This window comes from Lithobates pipiens, unplaced genomic scaffold, assembly GCF_037356315.1.
Source record: "Lithobates pipiens isolate NorthernLeopardFrog02 unplaced genomic scaffold, aLitPip1_a1.2 Scaffold_19, whole genome shotgun sequence".
NCBI lineage: Eukaryota > Metazoa > Chordata > Amphibia > Anura > Ranidae > Lithobates > Lithobates pipiens.
In genome coordinates, this window is record NW_027507764.1 from 121162820 (window position 1) to 121179393 (window position 16574).

General features: G+C 42.5%; 1 protein-coding gene across 14 annotated transcripts in view; it reads right to left on the reverse strand.

Annotated features, from left to right (window-relative positions):
* Nucleotides 1-16574, reverse strand: part of LOC143996244 (sodium channel protein type 5 subunit alpha-like) — a 553882-nt gene that overhangs the window by 259230 nt on the left and 278078 nt on the right. The gene's annotated exons all lie outside the window — the stretch shown is intronic.

A 16574-nucleotide genomic window follows, 5' to 3' on the forward strand; every position in this document is an offset into this window, starting at 1 on the left:
TACAACACCAGAAGAGGCTGCTGCTGTTGAGAGAGCTAAGTAAGCACCTGGGTGAAGGTGTCTGGGGGGCAAGTGGGGGTGAACTGGTTGATTTTTCTTGCTTTCTTGTTATAAATGTAAATGTATTCTTCGAGTTTTGTTGGTGAGTATAATAAATGCTGTAAAGCAGAAGGTTTAGATACTTCCTAAGGCTCCATGCACACTGAAGCTCAAAAAAGCTATTTCTGGACGCCAGATTGCTGGCAGAAAACGCTGGTTGAAAAACCTGCTTTTAACAGCGTTTTATACTAGCGTTAATGAGCGTTAATGAGCGTTTTACAGCGTTAGCGTTAATGGGCGTTTTTTATAAAAATACACAGAGGACACTCCAAAAATCCCACAATGCATTGAAAAATAGAATGCCGAACACTAATGAACGAGCGTTAATGAGCGTTAATGAGCGTTAATGAGCGTTTGTCGTTTTTTGCCGCTGAAAAACGGCACTTTAAACGCGAATTTCTGGCGTTCAGAAAAAAGCCCATAAACTCCACTGCTCATTAAAGCTGAAAAACGTCCATGTGTGCATGGACACATAGGCTAACATAGAGTGGAGTTTATGGGCTTTTACAAAAAACGCCCAAATGCCAATAAACTGCAGTTTATCAGCTTCAGTGTGCATGGAGCCTTAGACATGAAAGAATAAAGCACACCATGCACCAATACAAGGATAGTGAGTGGTGGAAAGGACAAGAAATGATTATACATGCAAGCATTCTATATTTACTTGCACATAGTTTAGTCTGTGTTGTGCTAAGCTGCCCTTCTGCTGCCTCTTCAGAATGAATGTGATACAAAGGGCTCTCTGCCACTTGGCTTTCACATCCAGAACAAATTTTCTACATAGATTAGATACCAAGCCTGTTTTGCAGCCACATCCTTGTCATTGCATCACCAAATGAGTATATGTTTCCATGGTGCTATGGACATATTTCCAAGACAACCATGATGCTGCCATTAGCCGGCCAGTTTCCTTTTCCTTGTGACCTAGCCCGATTCATTTAAAATATTTAATGTCATATATTGTATGTGTGACCCATACATAGAGGTGAAAACTATTTTGTAAGCTACACTAGTACACCTCCTTTTTTTTAGCAAGTAGGCAATTTTGTGCCTTTGGAATAAGGAAGCTGATATAGGCTTGAAGAGACACCAAACTCTAGAGCAGTGTTGACAATATACATACCCGAGAGGAAGGGAGGAAGTATAATGTGGGGCTCTAAATATACCTCCAAGGGTCACATACATAGTACCATAAGCATAAAATGTATTATTTCTTTTATACTACATAAAAACCAATATACATCAGTTAAAAGACTTTTTACAGATAACCAATGCCATGTACATCTAGTTACAATCAGGTTAAAGTGTCACAATCTTGGTAACAGCACTCAACATTGACACATTTCGCCGTTCCTTGACCGCATCTTCAAGTGATTGTAAAGGCAGGTTTTTTTATCTTAATACATTCAATTCATTAAGATAAAAAAAAACCTTCTGTGTGCAGCAGCCCCCTTCAGCCCCACTAATACCTGAGCCCCATCTCAATCCAGCGATGTTGCAGGAGAGACTCCGCTGTCGAAGCATAAATCAAAGTCAGTGAGCCGATGAGGAGAGATAGGGGGCGGGGCCGGCTTGGGTGCCCTCACAGCAAGCTGCTTGCTGTGAGGGCACTCAACAGGAGGGAGGGGCTAGCAGTCCCGAAGAGGGACCTGAGAAGCGGAGGATCTGGGCTGCTCTGTGAAAAACAATTATGCCATGTACACACGATCATATTGTCTGGTGGACTCTGACCGCTGGACCACAGTACGCCGGACAATTACCGTATATACTCGAGTATAAGCCGAGATTTTCAGCCTCTTTTTTGAGGCTGAAAATGCCCCCCTCGGCTTATACTCGAGTCATCGCTGTCTGCCCGCTCGATCAGCGTGTCGAGCAGACAGACAGCGGCCATTCTATGATTCAAAAGCCGCGCCTCCGGCTCCGCCTTCGCCTGTGATAGGCGGAACACTGAATTTCCCAGCAGCCTGTGTTCCGCCTATCACGGGCATCGTCTCGTCCTCGTACTACGGACGAGGATGATACGACGTCCGTGATAGGCGGAACACAGGCTGCTGGGAAATTCAGTGTTCCGCCTATCACAGGCGAAGGAGGAGGCACGGCTTTTGAATTTTACAATGGCCGCCGACGAAGAGGGCACGGGACGGAGGCAAGGCAAGGCACGGCACGGGACGGGACGGGACGGGACGGGACGGGACGAAGGCAAGGCACGACACGGGACGGAGGCTCGGGACAAAGGCTCGGGACACAGGTAGGCTGGACACACACACACACACACACACACACACACACACACACACACACACACACACACACACACCTGTACTGCCCACTAAACATGATGGGATTTTTGTCGTGGCTATGACGCAAAGTGGCTGCTGGATGGTCTTCTCTGTGTGGGTGGCCAGCGGGAATAAATCTGCGACTCAACTATTCCCTTTTCCCTGCCAAAGTGAATGGGTCCTCAGCCCTGGTTCACACTATATTGCCATGCAGCTAACACTGCAAACCCTATTCATTTCCGCACTGCGTTTTGCGATCTGCTGCGGGTGTAGGTGCAGGTAGGCTGGACACACACACACACACACACACACACACACACACACACACACGGATGGAGACACACAGGGATGGATGGATGGATGGATGGAGACACACACACACAGGGATGGATGGATGGATGGATGGAGACACACACACACAGGGATGGATGGATGGATGGACACACACACACACAGGGATGGATGGACGGACACACAGGGATGGACGGACACACAGGGATGGACGGACACACAGGGATGGACGGACACACACACAGGGATGGACAGGCATGTCTCACCCTCGGCTTATACACGAGTCAATAAGTTTGCCAGTTTTTTGGGGGGTAAATTGGGGGCCTCGGCTTATATTCGGGTCGGCCTATACTCGAGTATATACGGTAGATCGTGTGTGGACTTTTTCATCGTAAAGTCCGGTGGACTTAGAAAGTAGTTTCGACTCAAAATTTGTCCACCAGACTTGGCTTTAAGTGGACAATCCGTTCGTCAGTGTGCTAGTCCAGCGGACTAAGAATGACGCATGCTCTGAAGCAAGTACGAGAAGGAAGCCTATTGGCTACTGGCTATTGAATTTCCTTTTTCTAGTCCCGTCGTACGTGCTGTACGTCATCGCGTTATAAATCACAGGACTTTCGGAGGGTCCTTGTGTGGCCAAGCCCATTCGTTATAAAGTCCGGCGGATTGTTTGCCGGATTGTTTGCCGGACCAATTCCACCGGACAATTCGATCGTGTGTACGCGGCATTACAGAGAGCAGGTAAGTATAACATGTTTGTTATTTTTAAAGGAGAAAAAAGTAGACTTTATTATCACTTTCAGAATAAGTGCTGGAGTATGCATTAGTGAAAATATTTCAATTCAAATTATTAATCCAACTGTGAAACTTGAATATGTCATTCATCAATAAATTGAAACACCATATTGTACCAACGTTAGGCATCCACCATCGGGGAAGGTAAATAAAGCAACGGTCATCACACACCATGGCTACACCTTTCTTCAAACAGCCAACCTGAACACACTGCCACACACTGCTGAAATTTTCCAAACTTTGAAATAGTCCAAACACTAAACTCTGGTTTAAAAAAATTCTATACAAGTATGTATTCTTAACTCAAAAAAGTTACTTCTGTTGCTCTCAGCCTCCTTCAACCTATTACTTCTATAACTATCTCTTAGATGTGGAATTGTTATAGTTTTGCGTGAGCCCTTGTACACACGGTCGGAGATTCAGACAACCAAATCCGTGAGAGTAATTACGACGGATTAATTCCGGAAGAGGTCCGGAAGTGATGTTGCATACACACGGTCGGACTAAATTGGCAGAAAATCCGATTGTACATAACGTGATGACGTTATTTTGTTACGACGGGACTACGTTCAGGCTAGTAGCCAATAGCTTTGGTCCAGGAATCTGATCTGAGCATGCGTGGCACTTTGTCCGTCGGAGTAGGCTACACATGATCGGAGTATGTACGATCGGAGCATTTTGTCGGAAAATTTTACTGGCAAGTTGGAAAACTTGGTCCGTCGGATATTCCGACGGAAACAGTCTGATGCAGACCACACACAGTCGGAATATCCGACAAAATGCTCTGATAGGACACATTCCGTCTGAATCTCCGACCGTGTGTACAAGGGCTGACAGGGCTATCTAACTACTGAAAACTTATTTTCTCGTGAATTGTTATTTTTATCTTACAAAGTGTGATTTTATCACCACTGCAAACCATTGGTGGTCAAAATTACCAAAGGACCCCTGTAAAAAAAAAACAATTTTAGCCCTGCATTCTACTGCTCAATTAGGAACTCAACTGTATAGATAGATGCAGATGAAGGGTGTGTAAAGCCCCATACACACGAGCGGACTTTTCGACATCCAAACTCCGACGGACCGAGTCCGTCAGACTATCCGATCGTGTGTGGGCTGCAACGGACTTTAGCTTCGCCAAAGTCTGACGGACTTTAGAAATGAAGCATGCTTTAAATTTTCCCGACGGAACTCCGCCGGACCCGGTCCCCTTTGAAAAATCCGCTCGTGTGTGTGCTACTCCGACGGACTAAAACCGACGCTAGGGCAGCTATTGGCTACTGTCTAGGAACTTCCTACGTCGAATCCAGTCGTACGTCATCACGTTCGACTCCGTCGGAGTTTGGTGTGATGGTGTGTGGTCAAGTCCGTTCGGTCGAAAAGTCCGCCAGAACTCCGTCGGAACTCCGGCGGAACTCCTTTGGAGGTCTGTCAGACTTAATCCCTCTCGTGTGTACGGGGCATTACACTGGATTCTCTCATAGTTTATGATATTCAGTTTAGATTAAATGGCCCAAACAGCATCAAGAAAAAGATGTAAAGCAGTCTTGTTCTCTCATGCCGCGTACACACGTCCGCCGGACCACAGTAAGCCGGACAATTCGATCGCGTGTGGGCTCCAGCGGACTTTTTCATTGTAAAAGTCCGGCGGACTTAAAAAGTAGTTTTGACTCAAAATTTGTCCACCGGACTTGGCTTTTAGCGGACAATCCGTTCGTCAGTGTGCTAGTCTGGTGGTCTAAGAATGACGCATGCTCTGAAGCAAGTACGAGAAGGAAGCTATTGGCTACTGGCTATTGAACTTCCTTTTTCTAGTCCCGTCGTACGTGCTGTACGTCATCACGCTAGAAATCGCCGGATTGTTTGCCGGATTGTTTGCCAGACCAAGTCCGCCGGACAATTTCATCATGTGTACGCGGCATTAGAGTCATTTCTAAAAGGAACGAAGACATTTTTTGCTGCCTGATACCACTTGGCTAAAATAAACCAAGAGCATGGCAGAAAAAAAGAAGCTGTTCCCTGATGACGTCATTCTCCATCTACTCTGCTTCGCTCCGGTGGTCTAAGGTCCCCTGACATCATTAAGTCTAATGTAGGGACTGCAGCCCTGTGTTGGATATGAGGACGGGGAGGAACAGTCCACTGAAGGAGAGTATGGGAGCACTGTCTGCTTGAGGAGCAGTAGATCAGGTAAGTAACAAGTTCCGTTATATAAGTGTCAGAAGAAGAGAAGTGTCACACAGCAGGAGTTCCCATTGCGCGGAGCGGCCCGAGAACGAAGAAGAGGTGCTGTGGAGGAAGATGCCGGACGAGAACACCGGAGCAAGAAGAAGAGGATCAGAGGAAGAAGAAGATGGAGGAAGAAACCAAAGGATGAAGAAAGGAAGAAGACCAGAAGAAAGAAGATGAAAGAAGAAGACTTTAATAAAGGAATTGTCAAAAACTGTCTCTTTTAATTTTTAACACTTTTGTCACTTTTATGGTGAAATGGTAGGGGTACTTTTGTACCCCCTTACCATTTCACACAGGGGGGGAGGCCGGGATCTGGGGGTCCCCTTGTTAAAGGGGGCTTCCAGATTCCGATAAGCCCCCTGCCCGCAGACCCCCACAACCACCGGCCAGGGTTGTGGGGATGACATCCTTCCTCATCAACATGGGGACAAATGTCGAGGGCATGTGGCCTGGTACGGTCAGGAGGGGGGGCGCTCTCTCGTCCCCCCTCTTTTCCTGCGGCCTGCCAGGTTGCATGCTCAGATAAGGGTCTGTTATGGATTTTGAGGGGGAACCCCACGCCATTTTTATTTTTGGTGCAGGGGGTTCCCCTTAATATCCATACCAGGCCTGAAGGGCCTGGTATGGATTTTGAGGGGGGTCCCCACGCCATTTTATTTTTTTGGTGCAGGGTTCCCCTTAATATCCATACCAGACCTGAAGGGTCTGTTATACTCTTGGAGGGAAACCCATGCCATTTTTTTAAAAAATTTTTATTAAATTTGCCTGGCCTGGGGGCCGTGTTGTAAGTCACCCCAAGTTGTGTTGTAAGTTGCCCCAAGTCGCGCTCTGATTCACACTCAAGTCATGTCCAAGTTGCCTCCCAAAGTCACGCTGGAAGTCGTGTTGCCCCTGTGTGAATGGACTGTTAATGATACCGCGTGCGCTATTATCAATGGGATATTATTATCTCATGCGCCAGCATATTATCATCTGTTGTGCTTATCCGTGCGCCGGTTCATACGCTCACTTAATAATTTATCTGGTGCACAAAATAAGGTATGAACCAGCGCAGCGCATTCATCTTAGTAAATCAGCCCCTTTGTTTTTGGTCAGGAAGGCCATCACGCTCAAATTGATTCAGCCCGATCCTCCATCTGTCCGCACATGGATTCAGTTGGTGACTCAGGTTTTTCCCTTTTAGAAACTAGTGTACGAACATAGAGGATGCCCTAAGAAATAGAATGAAATATGGGATGTATGGTGTTCCTCCACTCTTACTATATCTGGTACTGAAGATCTATTGGTTTGAAGGTATGGGACACTGATCTCTTTGGAATACAGTCCTTCAAACTTGATTTTTAGGTACTCAGGGGTATAATTTCTACTTGTTTTGTGTTTCTTTTTGTTTTAAGATCCAAGCACAGCTGTATCTGTACTTCTCTACAACCGTTGTCTGATTGTATACTTGTAATATGTATACTACGATGCTCATGTTGAGCATAATTGTTGAATATGTCCAATGTTTTGCACACTTGTCAATTAAAAGTGTTAAAAAAAAAATATGTATATATATATATATATATATATATATATATATATATATATATATATAAAACTTTCACCAGTCAGTGTCTTATTCATATTACGATGCTGTACTGCACTGGTATGTAAAAAAATACCAAATACATGTAGCAGAATTAATTTTGGCCTAAACTTATGAATAAATTTGATTTTTTTTCCTTTCTTATTGGATATGTTTTATGACAGAAAGTAGAAAATATGTAATTTTTTGATTCAACATTTTTCAGTCTTTTTCATTTAAAAAGTAAAAAATAAAAAAATAAACAGTTTTAATCAAATGCCTCCAAAAGAAAGCTCTATTTCTCTGGAAAAAATGACATACATTTCATTTACGTACAGTGTTGCAAAACTGTGCAATTGGCAGTTAAAGTAGCACAGTGCCGAATAGCAAAAATGGCCTGGTCATGAAGGGGGCAAAAATCTTTTGGAGCTTGTGTGTTTTCTTTTTTTTTTTCCCCTGACATAAACAAACAAGATACATATGCAAAATATATATCATATCAAAATACATAAGTACATTTTGAAGCTCAGCTTAAATTAATATGGACTTTATATCTTATTTTTCACACTTCACATGTGCACTTCTGTGTTCATAAAAGTATCATGTTGCGAAACAAAAAAATACAACATAAGAAACAGTTATTTTACCTTCTGCTGTATCTAATCCATGCTTATAAAACACAATAAGCGCAATACATTAGCTGGAGCTCTTTGCTGTTCCAAGTTCAATTGCTTTATTTCCCTTTTTCTCGTTTTGATGCAGGTTATCCTAGCAGGAGTCAAAGTCTTAAAGAGTTTTCTTTCTTCGAAGCAGTGCCATATAATAGGTAAACAGTGCTTCCATAAGACCACTTTGATAATTAGGAGGGAAAGGTTCTGACTTCATCAGAAACCACTTTGCTTTGCATCTGTTTGCCACATGCAAAGCATGGCGATTAGTACTTAGCTTAGCAACACAAAGGCCGCATTCTGGCACACTTACAGTAAGGGCAAGAAAATAATTTCTGTAGAGATTAACTTGGAAAGGGCACTAGTCGACATCTTAGCACAATGTTTGTTTTGATAAACAATTGCTAAATCACCCAATATTACATGCTTAACTAATGTCAGGCCTGGGAAAACACCAAGCTTTATTGACAAACAAAGTTTATTGACAAATAAAATGGTGGAGCTCTGTCAAACAACATTAGTTTACCTCATGTGTTAACACAGTGCCTTATTCTAACTTATTAACCACCTCTCGTCCGCGCTATAGCTGAAAGACGGCTACAGTGAGGACCTAATTTGCCGGGAGGGAGTCCATAGACGTCCTCCCATGCTCGAGAGGCCTGTATGCCCCCTGCAGGGTGAGCGCGGCACGCTCTGTGGTCAGCAAGTCAATGACACTCGGCTGATCGCAGATCGGAGTAAAGGGTCGATCCTGACCCCTCACCATGTGATCAGCTGTCAGACGATAACAGCTGATCATGTGAGGTAAACAGAACCGGGAATTGGCTATTTTTTCTCCTCACACTGGTAGCGGAAGCTGATCACCAGCAGCTGTGAGAGGGACATCAGTCCAGATCATGGAGAGCCTCTGAAGAGGCTTCTGTGCCTGCCAGTGCCACCTACCAGTGGCCACATTACCACCCATCAGTGACCACAGTGTCCCCTATCAGTGCCCACAGTGCCACCTATAAATGTCACCAATCAGTGCCTCATCACCAGTGCTGCCTATCAATACCAACTACCAATGTCCATCAGTGCCCATTAGCACCCCCTATCAGTACCCATCAGTGACATCTATCAGTGCCACCCATCAGGGCCCATCAGTGCTGTCTTATCAGTGCCCATAAGTGCCATCTTATCAGTGCCTATCAGTGTCGCCTTATCTGTGCCATTCAGTGAAGCCCATCAGTGTCCAACAGTGCAGTCCATCAATGCCCATCAGTGCCTATCAGTGGAGCCGCATCAGTGAATCTCAAAGAAGGAGAAAAATTACAAAGCTCCATTTGTGTGAAAAAAATGATAAAAATTTAATTTGAGTACAGTGCAGCATGATCAAGCCATTGTCATTCAAAGTGTGACAGCGCTGAAAGCTAAATAATTGGTCTGGGCATGAGAGGGGTTTAAGTGCCCAGTAAGCAAGAGGTTAAAGTGGTAGTAAAGTCTGCGTTTTGATTTTTACCTACAGGTAAGCTTTATTATAGGCAAAAAATAAAATCAATCACCGTTTAGGAGATATTTGCTCTTTTGGCAGCCCATGACATCACCGGCGCATGCGTTTTGAAGGAATGGCATGGGTTTGTGCGGGAGTGATGTCATTGCAGCTTCGCCATACAAGCTCCTGACAAGTATTTCATAATTTGTTAGTATGTGATTTTTTATTAACTGCCTCAGTTTACTACTGCTTTAAACCTAAAATCAAACATTTATTATATTGCCGCTTACTAATTCTTAGAAGTGATGGTTGCACTCTGTTTTAGCCTTTATTCTATTTTCATCTTGTGATTCAGCCAGTAAGTTGTTGTTTTTCAAAAGAACAAATCTTACTTCCTTCAAATCTTCTCTACTTTATAATTAAGCCTTGCTAGGTTATGAACTTTAACCACTTCAATACCAGGAACTTTCACCCTCTTCCTGCCCAGGCCAATTTTCATCTTTCAGCCTTGTCGCCCTTTAAATGACAATTGCGTGGTCATGCAACACTGTACCTATATTACATTTTTATTATTGTTTTTAAAACAGATAGAGCTTTCATTTGGTGGTATTTAACCACTTAACGACCGCCGCATGCCATTGTACGTCATTACAATGGCATGTACAGGCACAAGCACGTACATGTACGTGCTTGCCTTCCAGCGAGTGGGGGGACCACTGGGTTTTTTATTTTTCGCTAAACAATTAAAAAAACAAAAAAACAAAACAAGGACGTTTTCTTTGTTTCTGTTATACAATTTTGCAAACAAGTAAGTTTTCTTCTTCACTGATGTGCGCTGATGAGGCTGCACTGATGGGCACTGATGAGGCTGCATTGATGAGGCACTGGTGAGGCTGCATTGATGGGCACTGGTGAGGCTGTACTGATGGACACAAATATGTATCACTAATGGACACGGATATGCTGTACTGATGGGGCTGCACTGATACAGGGCACTGATGATCAGTGCCCTGATTATCAATGTAAATGTCTACTGTAATCAGCTTTTCTTTCCTCAGAGACTGACAGCACTGACGTCACTGGCTCTTTACCCTGATCAGGTATGTGCTGTGTCCGAGGAACACAGCTCACCACTGATCGCTGCTCTGCGTGCCTCCGGGGGCGTGCACAAGTGGCGCAATGTGAAGGACGTTATATGACGTCCAGTCAGGACGGTAAAGCCACCGCCCGGCCGTCATTCTGTTATAGGGTGATCAGGAAGAGGTTAAAAAAAGCACTGCACCCTGATGTTTGATCTCAGCTGTCCAGGTAGATCTATATCTCTCCAGTGTTGCCTACACCGGCATGTTTTATTTACTAGGAATAATTTGCTGCTTAACATAAAGTGTTTATATATACAAGCCACGCAAAACACTGGGCCCAGCAATATAACATACACAATAACTAAACACCAAAAACCTAAAGTCTAAAGTCATAACAGTGATGATATACTCATAACAGAATTCTATTATAGTCCAAAATAAGCCTAAGCTGGCAAACCGGCAACTCTGACAGATGCCAGAAGGACCTCTTGCCACAGGAACTGCAGTCTCAATCTTGTTTGGCAGCCATTTTGTTCATATTAATTTTACAATCCAGAATAAATAGATTGTTTTGCTACCACACTATAGAGTATTCATTAAATGCCAAGAGCACATTCTGTCTTTCCTAAAGTAGATAAAGTAGATAATGTGTTTAAAATTTGGACTTTTGCGTGAATGCAAAATACACTATTTGATGCTCATTATTATATTTCAGTGGTTTAATAAGTCGAATATATTTTTCTGAAAATAATTTCTCTTGTTTTCAGATCAGTGGGTTATGCAGATGTAAATAAATTATGTCAGAAATAAGCAACTGTACTGTGTGCAGTTTTTACAAAACTCTTTGCAATCTGGAAGTGATCTGCTGCACTGATAACTGATGGATTATTTACAATATTTTATTTATGTCTATTGAAAATGCACTAATTTTCAGCTTATAATACAGCCTAATCAAAAATACCTGCTACGTTAAAGTGGGACTAGAGTTAAACCCACAAAGACCCTTGCCGGTGCCGCAATCTTCTCACGGGCATTTCCCGAGTGCCAGCGTCGGATGACATCACTCCTACACATGCGCCTGAGTGTAGTCATCCCACAACACAGGCAGTGTGCCGGGAATGTAAACTGAGCTTCACACACACAGCTTAGTGTACACTCTTTAGGGGATTGTGAACAGGCAGGTGTATTTTTTCGCAGAAGAGTCAATGTTTTTGCCAAACTAACTGCTGGCAATGCCTCGGCAATCACACTGAAAAAATTAACATCAATGGTTTAGTTCGCTTCTAGTCTATTCACATTGATGTCAATCGAGCCCTTATGAAGGAAGCACTCTTGTACCACTGACTTTTATTGGAATAAAGTTGTATCTGGACCTTTTAGCAGTGGTGTGGAGCATTAATTTCCATTTTTGTTTAATTAAACTGCAAGCCAAGAAGACTGGGGTTGATTTACTAAAATTGGAGAGTGCAAAATCTGGTGCAGCTTGTTCAATTAAGCTTTGAAAAACAAAAAATGGACGCTGATTGGTTTCTATGAGGAGCTGCACCAGATTTTGCACCCTCCAATTTTAGTAAATTAACCCCACTGCATATATCTGGGGTGTAGAAGATGCCTGCTTGGGAAGCAGATCATTTACAGTACATTGACATCATTACTTTAAGATAGCAATACCAGTATAATAACCCTACATGTCCAGCACTATTTTTCTACTTTCCTCTCCTGCAAAAAAGACAAATAAATGCAATGCAAATTGGACCTGTGCTATTTTTTCCACAACAGTGCACCACAACATGCAGTAATGTGTGGGGTGATACTGTATCTTGTGGTGTGCTGCAACACAGGTAGATTGGAGGTGTGTTGGATCAGTGCATTGGGGTGTCATTCAAAATAAAAAGTACCGTAGAATGTGATTTGTAGTAGTGTATGTGTAGCCCCCTGGACTCCCCCTGCAAGACTTCCTGAGCCTAGGGCCTCGAGTGGCAGGACTACACTGGAAAGGTATGGTTCTTCTGCTTCCAGACTATTGAACTGAGCACATCTACATGCCTCCTAAGCCCCAGTCCTAGCTCAAAAAGCTGCAAATTACAAACTCTCCCTAGGTCACAGCCTGGGGAAAGAGAGCTCACAAGGTGCATCCCAATTATTTATGCTTTCCCCCAACATGCACTAATGGCAATAAACCTGATTGGCCAGGGTAACAAATATTTAATACCCAACATTCCTGTGGCATATTACTCTATTGCCAGTGGTACCAGTATGTCAAGACCCAGATGTGGACCTGCAACCTCTACTGTGTCTGACAGTATCTCTTCTCGCTGAGCCACCTGAAGTGCAGAACAGCTCCCTGGACATATCCTTAAATCTTGCCTTGAACCTTGCATTTGGTGAGCCTTGAACATTTTGCTCCTCCCATGAACTTCCTATTTAAGCCATACCTTTGCACTTCCTGTTTGTCAGATTATGGTGCTCTTGACGCCCAATTTCACGCTCCTGTCACTCCTACTGCTGCCATCCGTATCTTCACTACCAACCGTTACTGACCTTTGGCTTGTTCCTTGACTTTGTTTCTGCCTGCTATATCTGCTCCTGGACTTTGGCTTGCAAACCCCTTGGTGGGGCGATCCTGAGGACTTCGACATGATACTAATATACAGGAGTACTGGTGAACACCGGTTAGTATTTAGAACCCCTCCCCCCCACCTCAGGTGAGTCTGCGACATGTTGCCAGGGTGATCTGCTTGTTCATGTATTAAACTGGTCCGTGTGAGCCTCTCTACTGTTATAGCTAATGGCCTCCTCCTGTGACAGAGTGACCTATTGGCAGCAAACAACAGCAGCACTGAGCTGAGGTAGAAAACCAACAGACTAACCAGACTATAAGTAAGCTTGGGCTGTCCACTACCCGGCAAGACTAAAGGCAGGGTGGCTAAACATTATTATTATTATTATTATTCAGGATTTATATAGCGCCAACAGTTTGCGCAGCGCTTAAACATGTAAAAAAAGCACATTCTATTGCATGTTACCCCAAAACAACAATGTGAATGGGATTCTAACAATGTTGGTACACAAGTTGCTTTGGGAAAAAAATATTCTAACAATTTCTCATAATTTTTAAAGATGCTATGGACAACTCACAAATTTTTACCACATCTGAAAAATATGACTGAATTATGCTCTGTAGGTACATTTTACCAGTTTTAAGGCTTGTGCGATGTTAGATACCGCATGTGATTTGCACCGCAGTGCTGTGTAGATCACATGCGTAGTCTGTGTGATGTGAATTCAGCCATACAGATTGCATGGCTGACTTTGCATTGCATTCGCACCAAAATGGTGCAGGACCCTTTTTTTGGTCCGCACTGAAATCAGATCGCATGGGTGTTCACACCTATGCGATCTAATTCCTGCACCATTTGGCAGTTTGCACTGCAATCTGCAAACTGATTTGGGGGTGTCATTAACATTGCATTGATACTCACAGCGGTTCACAGATGTCAGTGTGAACTGCTGGCAGGTGAAATGTGATGCAGGAACCTGTACTGGAATCACTCTGGTTCCCGCATCGCATATATGTGAACCGGCACTTAAAGACTTTTTGTCCTTCTATACTCAATACCTACTGTGTATTACTTATCCTTTTTTTTCAGCATTAGTGATCTCCTGGAGCCTTTCTGTAACTACCTTCCATCTACAAGCATGTCAGCGATGACTACATGGCATTTCTTAGTGCAGATTTCCTAATAAAGGCAACATTAGAACATGCCTATGCATAAGTCCTTACCGCATGGCCTTGAGCAATTAGCACATATCTGGTTACTGGTAAATTTTAATCTTAAATTCTATACTTTACTGCAGGTCTTATATTATCCCACAGCAAACACTGCTATCAAAATCTACTCAATTTGACGACTGAAAAAATTACAATCTAATCAATTTGTGGTAATATAAATACACAATTATACACCCTTACATCTAACTCATCATGAGCAGAAGCTGTTTAACATTCCATAGTTTATTATGAATTTGGTTACCACGTTCTGAAATTGATCTACAAAGATAAATGTCAATGTGCAAAGTACTATACACCCTGCTATAAACCCCAGCAACCAATACCAATTCATCTTCCACTACCATAAAGAGAATCCATCATGAAAAAAATTAAATAAAAACTGCTGAATGTTTAAGTACATGCACGTAAATGCAGCAGCTTCTCGAGTTTTACTACTAGGGTTGATTTTGAATCTTTTCTGAAAGGCAAAACAACTGCTAACACCCCATACAAATACAAGCACACACATTCCTATTGGCCTATAATGGGCAGCCTTAATAGGCAGCCTTACTGGCAAATTGGAATGTGCAGGAAACAGGAATGGGAAAGCCAACTTTCAGAAAGTGCCTAATCTTTGTTGAAAAACCCTGAAAATCGGCTGGGACAGGAGCTGCCTAGAGGCTACTGTCGTTAGGTGCCTCTAAGAGCCTGTACTTTACACTGCAGCATTTTATTTTGCATGTCAGATTTTCTTTGACTATAGAATCCTAAATTCTGATTGGATAGTACGGGGGCTACAAGACTTTGTTTATCATAACTGCCATCCTATGTAAGTACAATTGCTTTAAAACTACAGGGATTGAGTTTATCCTACATTATTTACCAACATTTGTAGCTGTTATCCTGACTTTGGACAATTACCCATGCAATTCTGTAGGAAATAAATATTTTCTCTTATATATTGTCCATCTCTGATTGTGCCGCTATGCTTTGAAATTCTATTGTGGTGTGTTTGTTGGAGAAAGTATCGATTGTTTTTGACAAAGCATTTAAAATTGGACTCAGTTGTGATTTTCAAAAACAGCAGTTATTGTTTAGCTTTGGGATTGCATCTGTATTACTCAGTCAGATAAATATAAGCCTTTGGTTTGCCAATAAGAGCATCGGTGTGGCATTCAATTCAGTGTGCTGCTTGAAACTTTTTTTTAGCAAATCTTGTTCTTTGTCAATGCCTAAACCACAGCAGAGGTCATCCAGAGACAAAGTTATCCTTACATGTAGAGATAATTGTTTATGGCGTACAATGATCTGACAAGTGGAAAGTTTTAAGGAGGAATGAGGGGAACATTTACCAAGTGATGTAGGTTTGGAAGCAGAGTGTATAGCGCATCTGACAAATTACCAAGGTTTGGGGAACGAATGAGGAGAATATTTGCCAAGTATCAGAAGTTCGAAGGAGGAATCCATAGGATATCTGGTAAGTTACAGGGGTTAAGAGAAGCACTCCAAAGAACCCCTAACAAGTTATAGAGGTTTGGCTTAAAAATTAGGAGAACATCTAACATGTGATCAAGGTTCGTAGAAGGAATGAGAAGAACATCTAACATACAACATAAATGTAAAAGAGAAAAGGAGGGTACTAATATTTCCTAAAATTACACAGGATTTCTTTGCCACATAAGAAAAGTCTTGGCTGTACATTATTGTATACTTGTATTATTATTTATAGGAGTAAGGGCATTTTTAAAATCGACTTTTTTTTGCAAGCAAGGAGATCCAGGATGCAGTTTGTCTTTTTGTTTCACTTTATTTATTATTATGGCTGGAATTCAGGAAAGACTCCTAAGACAGCTCACTTTTCCTCCTGATACAATTCACTTATCTAGATCATTTTACTCTTTTATTATAGGAAAATATTTATTCTCCAAAGATATAAATGCTGTCAGAATATGTTTACTCCTATGCTTTTTAAGATGCAATCCTTGGATGAATCGATTTTGACCTATAATGCCGAAAAAGCCTTTTGCTGTCACTAGCTTGTCTGTGCCAATATGAAAGTATTTTGCAGCAATGTAAGTTTTAATTCTGGATATTGGTGAGGGCAAGAAATGACTGAATAGCCCTCTTCCCAGAATATGGTCCGATTGCAAAGTTGAACAAAGTGATCCTTGTTCCCAATACTCATCTACAAAGTTAAGTTGTCAAGAATCTAGCAACCTAATGCTTTGTCCTCAGACAGCCCAACTCAACCCCATATACAATAATAATCTTTAAAAAATATTTCTCTGGTAATCTCTTTAATTTCTATCCTTGGGCCATTG